Source organism: Ictalurus punctatus, chromosome 14 (assembly GCF_001660625.3).
Source record: "Ictalurus punctatus breed USDA103 chromosome 14, Coco_2.0, whole genome shotgun sequence".
Taxonomy (NCBI): Eukaryota; Metazoa; Chordata; class Actinopteri; order Siluriformes; family Ictaluridae; genus Ictalurus; species Ictalurus punctatus.
In genome coordinates this window covers 29078866-29087247 of record NC_030429.2, presented here as the reverse complement: position 1 = coordinate 29087247, position 8382 = coordinate 29078866, and positions in this window count along the sequence as shown.

The following is an 8382-nucleotide window of genomic DNA, read 5'->3' as shown; positions in this document are numbered from 1 at the left end:
TAAAAAAATCTGCTCATGGAAAACGACATATTTAAAAAACTGTTTAGCATAAAAGGCAATAAAATACATTACCTTTACCAAAGAAACTGTAAATCTGTATGAAACAGTTCACAAGATTTATGTACACACAATATAAAACACATATTTAACAAGCAAAGACAAGCGCTACAATTTGGCTGACTTATACAAGTCTGTTTTTATTTCATTTACACCCGTTGAAGAATCTGCACTAACACTAGCAAACTGGTAAGTACTGCATCTGTCAAATGAGATCTTAGATTGTGTCTAACTTAATTGTTTTAACCGTTTTTGTCAAGCATGCTCAAAAACATCACAGACAATAGTTGCACAGGATTTATGAACTATTTAGTTAACAATGCTTTCACACATATAAAAACTCTGACATGTAAGTCCTAACATTTCTTTTGAACAGGGGATAAACTTTTGCACAGGGCTGTTGCCCTGTAGTTCAGTAGGAGGAATAATGTTGAGTCTTTAGCTTTCTTGATCAGCAATTTTAAAACATTTACTAAATTCTCAATGAGTCCATTTTACTCTGGATATTGTGGACTCAAGGTCACATGTCTAAGCACATATGCCTGGGCAAAATTGCAGAATTCCTTACAACTGAAATGAGGCCCCACTACATCATGGCTATAATGTTGTTGTTACTGTGCCATGTCAGGGTATTGGTAATGATCTATAAGGATGGCCATCTAATTCAAACAAACGCAAACAAATCGATATTTTACTCCCTGGTTTACAAAAATCCATAAAAGGCAAGGCTTACACAGCTGAAATTATGATGAAAAGGCAAAAGAGGTAGAAGTAAAAATTATTTTGACTCACGTCTAATATAATATTTACCAGAGTAACAGCACCTGAAAGGCCAAAATCTGGAGCCAAATTACAGAAAAGGTGAATTAGAAGTGACATGGTGAGGTGGAAAGAAAATGTGTTACCACACACACACACACACACACACACACACACACACACACACACACACACACACATATGCACACACGCACACAAACTCAAAATTTATTTGTTAAATTAATATTTTAACTTTCACAATTAATGGCAATATAAATCTAACAAAAAAAATGCCTCTATTACATCTTACCATTGTCATTTAATATTTTATTTCATGTCATCAGAACCACAACTAGTTTCCTATCAAAAAAATCGTTTCAAAGAAAAAAAAGGATATAGAGGTATATGCAGAACTTTTATTATATTACACATGTATGAAAATATAAACAAAGAGGTTTTGTTATTGTATCACACTATACCGTGTCCTCCAGTTGGATTTGACGTTTCAGTGATGTGATGCCTCTCCTCCACAGTTATATAGTCTGAGAGAGAGAGAGAGAGAGAGAGAGAGAGAGTAGACTTACATTCAGCAGCAGCTCATAACAACAAGCTTCATGCTTTATTACTGCTTTTAATCTGTCTATCAACCACAACACTCATTTCTGTACACAGATCTGATCTAACTTTTTCTGACTAAAATAAATAAATCATCTATCAGTAGGGTTTATGATATTTTCTAAATTAATAATTACATTTAACATTTTATGTAAAATTAAAGACTGGAATCACTAAATGGTAATGTTTGGGTGTGTGTGATACAACTACAATCTTATTTTGCACTGATGCACCAATGTATCGACCAATAAAGGCTATTTTCCCTGCTATGGGATAGTTTAAAAACATCCGATGATCAGGGCGGATTATATCCTGTCAATCAAAAGAGGGCTGTAAAACACATGGATTTCATGCTGTGTGTAAAGAAGATATGTCTTGTGTGGAATGATGATAAAACTGCAGTGTGTACTGTCTGTAATCTCTGCACTGATAATATTTTACACCGGAAGTGAGCAGCAGTGAAGTAGGAGTTTCAGCGTCGAGTCTAATTTTCTTTTTTTGCAGCACTGCTCGAGCTGAATTAAAGCACACTGATAAAAGATTTAAATGAAGATGATTTGACAAAAAAGTATATATTGCACAGAAAAATATATTTGTAGAGTGTATATTTCATATCCAGTCAATGTTAATATATAAAAAAGTTTATATTATATATCACCAGTTTGATGTCAGTGATGAAGTAGAAATGCTTGTGAGACTAACAGGAGGTTTTTTAGAATTCAGTCAATGTTAATATGAATTAATAACATTCAATAAGTTAGTAATCTTACTTTAATCTTCAGAATTTAGTTCATGTGTTAATGTTAATTATAGTAATGTGTTTTGTGTTTATGAGACCAGTTACTGTCACACAACGTGCTGAAATGGAGAGAATAAAGTTTTTATTTGCATTTCTTTCAGAATTGTGGATTTAATTATTATTCATTTAAAAGAAGGCATAAAAGGCAGAACTATCGGTATTGGTTATTGGTATTGTCCGATATCACTCTGAATAATCTGTATTGGCTGAGAAATTTTGTATCAGTGCATCACTAAATATATATATATATATATATAACGGGGAATCAACGCCTTGGACCGGCTTGTCAACTAAAGACTCATACGAACTCTGTCAAGACGCTGCTTGATACATCCTAAATTATATATTCAATTCAATTCAATTTTATTTGTATAGCGGTTTTTACAATGGACATTGTCTCAAAGCAGCTTTACAGAAATATACAAACACAGGATACAGATTTTAAGTGTGTGAATTTATCCCTATTGAGTGAGCCAATGATGATGGTGGTGAGGAAAAACTCCCTAAGATGACATGAGGACAAAACCTTGAGAGAAACCAGACTTAGAAGGGAACCCGTCCTCATCTGGGTGACAACGGATAGTGTGAAAGTGAAAGAACGTTCATTATGGTTTTAACATGAAGTCTTTGTTGAACTAGTCCACTGTTCAATAAAGGAGACCTGAGTGCAAAATTGTATGTGGTAATTGCAGTCCTAAGGCCATAGCAGCAACCGTAGTGAGAATGTCCATGTGGAAGTGAGATCCAAAACCCAAAAACTGAGGTTGTCCTCAGTGGCAGAATATAGCCTCCAGTTCTTATTTTGAAGTTCAACATAAGCTCTGTGTCCATTCCCCAGTTTCCATCATTTGAATGCCTGGTCTTGAGTATTTCCATTCCTGTATCTACTATTATGGCTACAGTCTATAAACTACCTAAGACTAAGACACATGCAGCTTTTATGTCAGAGTTTGCTGACTTCCTGTCAATGTTGAGTATGAAGTTCCACAGAAATTTAATTGTGGGAGACTTTAACATCCATGTGGACCGGAGTGACTCTGTTAGGAATTTCTGTCACTACTTGAGTGCTTTAACTTCTCACAGTTTGTAACTGACCCGACTCGTGATTGCAACGAGTGATTGCAAATTTTTGTATTCGTTTGTATCTCATTTTTCATCTGTTGACATTGGACTGTTAGATCATTTAGTTGTTTCTTTAATCTGGAACTGTATCATCCAAGTGAGCCTACCATCCGAACAGTAACCTTCCAGAATTGGAAGTCTATTGATCAGACAGTTTTTTTTTCCATTTTTGTTGTTTCCACCTTAAGTGAAGGGAGAAGATTGTCAGCTCTCCCAACAGACGTACTCTCTTCAAAACCTTTTCTTCTTTTCTCTGTCCCCCTCCACCCCTTCCCCTACCTCTCTCACTGCAGACGACTTTGGCACTTTCTTTTCCAACAAGGTTACATCAATCAGGAACCAGTTATCAAACCCAGACATGCATAGACCGGCTCCTCCTCAATGTAACGTTCAACTGACTTCCTTTTCTCCCCTCTCAGTGACTGATGTCTATAAACTCCTCCTCTCTAGCCATCTCGACCAGTCTTGACCCTATCCCTTCTCTCCCACACTATTACCTGCACTTACACACACATCTTTAACACTTCACTCTCTACTGGCACATACCCTACCTCATTTAAGCAGGCCCGGGTTACCCCGCTGCTTAAAGAACCCTCACTTAACCCTGCTGTGGTTGACAACTACAGACCGGTTTCCCTCCTCCCTTTTCTTTCCAAAACTCTACAAAGAGCCATTTTTAATCAACTCTCCAATTTTCTCACACAGAACAACCTCATGGATACCAAGCAATCAGGCTTCAAAAGAAATCACTCCATGGAGACTGCTCTGCTTTCCATCATTGAAGCCTTACGACTAGCAAGAGCAACCTCTAGATCATCTGTCCTCATCCTACTCGACCACTCTGCTACTTTTGATACTATGAACCATCAGATCCTCCTGTCAACTCTCTCCAGACTGGGCATCACCGGAACGGTTCTGCGCTGGGTGGAATCCTATCTCTCATACAGATCCTTCAAGGTATTGTGGAGGGGAGGTACTTCTGAAACTCAGCAACTCAAAGCTGGGGTTCCTCAGGGGTCAGTTCTGGGTCCACTGCTCTTCTCTATTTATACTACATCTCTGGGGCAGGTGATTGAGTCTCATACCTTCTCATATCATTGATATGCTGACAACACCCAGCTCTATTTGTCCTTCCAGCCTGATCATCCATCTGTCTCTGCACAAATCTCTGCTTGCCTGTTGGACATCTCGGTCTGGATGAGGGAACACCACCTTAAACTCAACTTGGCAAAAACTGAGCTTCTCGTCATCCCAGCCTGTCCCTCAATCAACCACAACCTCACTGTACAGCTCGGCTCAACCACACTCAAGTCAACCCGGATAGCCAGGATTTTTTATGTCAGCTTGACCTTTACAGACCACATTTCAACAACTGCACAGTCCTGTAGGTTCATTCTGTACAACATCAAGAAAATCAGTCCCTATCTCACCGAATAGGCCACACAGCTACGAGTCCAGGCTCTTGTCATCTCAAAACTGGAGTACTGAACTCACTACTCTCAGGCCTCCGAGAAGCTCCATCAAACTCCTTCAGATGATTCAGAATGTAGCAGCATGTCACGTATTCAACCAGCCCAAAAGAACCTTGTCACACCCTTCTTCCTTTCCCTCCACTGGCTTCCTGTACTGGTGCCCAAATCAAAATCAAGGCCTTGGTGCTCACGTACAAGATCTTGTCTGGAACAGCACCCCCTACCAAAACACTCTCCTTGAGGTTTACATTCCCTCATGCAATCACGCAATGACCGACATTTTGTAGTGCCTATTCAGTGTGGCGCAAGGTCCCTTTCCAGAACCTTCACACTATCTGTCCCTCAGTGGTGGAATGAACTTCCAACCTCAATCCGGACCACAGAATCTGTCACTATCTTCAAAAAACAGCTAAAGATCCACCTCTTCCGTGAACACCTAACTAACCCCTAAAACATCAACCCCACATCTAAAAAAAAAAAAAAAAAAAAAAAAAAAACCCTACTCTGGCACTTACACCTCTACTCTGCACACTTTGCTTCTTCTGGAACGCAATTAAAAAATCATGTATGGTAGCACTATTTGTATTACTCTCCGCTTGATATATGGCTTTGCTTGTATTTCCTCATTTGTAAGTTGCTTTGGAAATAAGTGTCTGCTAAATGAATAAATGTAAATGTAAGTGATCTGCATCCTACATCATTGGAGGAGAAAGTTCTACAGTTAAAGTCTGTTCTTGCTACTAATCTTGACTCTTTTGCTCCCCTAAGGTCACATTCGCCCGCTCTGATCCCTGGTTTAATGACAATCTGTGCTCTAGGAAGGCTGCTTTTTGGGAAATGGAGCATAAACGGCACCTTACTGGCTTGAATGTCTACTATCAAGCATGGAAGGATCTTCTGAGTGATTACAGAGCATTAATTGAGGCTGAAAGATCATCTTATTTCTCTCAGGCTATTGTAAACAATCAAGCAAATTCCAGATATTTGTTCCCAACCATAAACAGATTGCTTCAAGTTAATGCTTTTACCACATTGCCTGTTTCTCAGCAGCTATGTAAAATGTATGTATTCTAACATCAATAATGTTCACAAATAAATTTGTTACACCTGACTTCACTCCTTCTCCATCTGGGTTCACTGGTGTTTCTTTCACTCATTTTTCACTGCTTGATTCTGAGGCTCTCACAAGGGAGGAATCCAGCATGAAATCTACCACTTGCTGGATCCAATTCCCACAAACCTATTTAAATCGTGCTTCGATGTTTGATGCCCTACTATCCTCAGCATTATCTATGAATCATTGTAGACTGGGGTTGTTCCAGCAGTACTAAAGACTGCTGCTGTTACACCTGTACCAAAGAATGAAAATGTATCTGTGGATGATTTTAATAATATTCATCCCATTTCAAATCTTCCATTTTTGGCAAAAATACTTGAGCTTGTTGTTGACTCTCAACTATGTAATCATCTTACAATTAATAACGTCTTTGAACCCATTCAGTCAGGTTTTCGTAAATTTCACAACACTGAAACAGCATTGGTCAAAGTACCAATGACTTGTTGATGGCCTCTGATTCTGGCGCTACTTCCATTCTTATTCTTCTTGATCTTAGAACTGCTTTCGATACTGTGGATCATGGTCTTTTACTTACCCGGCTTGAAAGTGTTTTTGGTGTGTCTGGGACAGTTTTAAACTGGTTTAAGTCCTATTTTACTGACCATTCCCAGTTTATTTCTATGGGTGGTTACAGGTCTGACACTAGCTCTGTGCTCACTGGTGTTCCTCAGGGATCAGTTTTAGGCCTTTTACTTTTCAATATTTATCTCCACTTGGGCATCTGCTGAGATCGCTCGGCCTCCATTATCACTTTTATGCTGACGATACCCAAACCTACATGCACTCAAAATCTGGTAAAAATCTTGATGTTTGTTTTCTTTCTGACTGTATTTCTGAGATAAAAAACATGGATGAACAATAATTTTCTGTGCCTGAACAGCGAGAAAAATGAAGTTATGCTTATAGGTTCCCATCAGCGAATTCTCAAAGCTGCTCCACTGTCTCTGTTTGTTGATGGCTCTGTTCTAGAGACTCAAAGTAAGATGAGGAACCTTGGAGTAATTTTTGATACCAGCCTTAAATTTGATTCTTTTTTTAAGAGCACTGTGAAGGCATCCTTTTTTCACCCAAGAAATATAACAAGACTGCTCCCTGTGCCCTATGCTAAATTCCTCTTTCTGACATTATTAGAGAGAGAGTTTATATGTTTCACAAAACCATATTGTGACAGGTGTAGGGCATTGGTCTTCACCAACCATCCTTATTTTGACACGTGTAGGTCAAAAGGTCATCACCAACCATCCTTATCTTGACAGGCGTAGGTCAAAAGGTCATCATCAATCATTAGTCAAATCAACCATATCTTGACAGGTGTAGGTTAATGATTATTAATGTTAGTTTTGTTGTAATCTGTTCTGTTCCCACACACATACATACACTGATAAATAATAAGGTCATAGGTAAATGATTAACGTCAATACTACATGTACACTTTAAATCCAGTTCTGGTGCACTCCCACACACACACACACACACACACACGCACACGCACACTGAGGAAATAATAAGGTCATAGGTAAATGATTAACAATGATATTCCATATGTGATGCCTACAAATGTATTTTCACAATTGTTAAGTTGTTGTGTATTGGTCTGTATAAAAGGAACAATTTGAATATATTTTTGCAATGGATTTGAGTAGTATTTTTGAGGGTGCAATAGCTTGATTATGCCACAAGGGTGTTCACTTATGTGAGCACTAATAGGGCTGCGCGATGCTTCCGCTCCTCAGACAGAGAAGAGCCTGCCGAGCGATCACAAGTAACATCTTCTGTGTCTGATTTTCCTGTACAAAACAAGTTAGTAGTGGGTGATATTTTGTTGCAATACATTTCTAAGGACTTTTAAAGCCTTAATTATGTTGTTCTGACAACGTTTTATGAGTAAAACAGTGGTTTATTCAGTTGAGAGACCTTGAATTGAAGTGTAAGCAACATGGCAGTACAGAGCCCCCCTAACCTAACCCTAACCCTAACCTCCAACACCACAGACACTAACATTAACAACTTCCAACACCACAGACTCTAACATTAACAACTTCCAACACCACAGACACTAACATTAACAACCTCCTACACCACAGACACTAACATTAACAACCTCCAACACAACAGACACTAACATTAACAACCTCCAACACTACAGACACTAACATTAGCAACCTCCAACACAACTGACACTAACATTAACAACCTCCAACACAACAGACACTAACATTAACAACCTCCAACACCACAGACACTAACATTAACAACTTCCAACAATACAGACACTAACATTAACAACCTCCAACACCACAGACAGTAACATTAATAACAACCTCCAACACCACAGACACTAACATTAACAACCTCCAACACCACAGACACTAACATTAACAACGTCCAACACCACAGACACTAACATTAACAACTTCAAACAATACAGACACTAACATTAA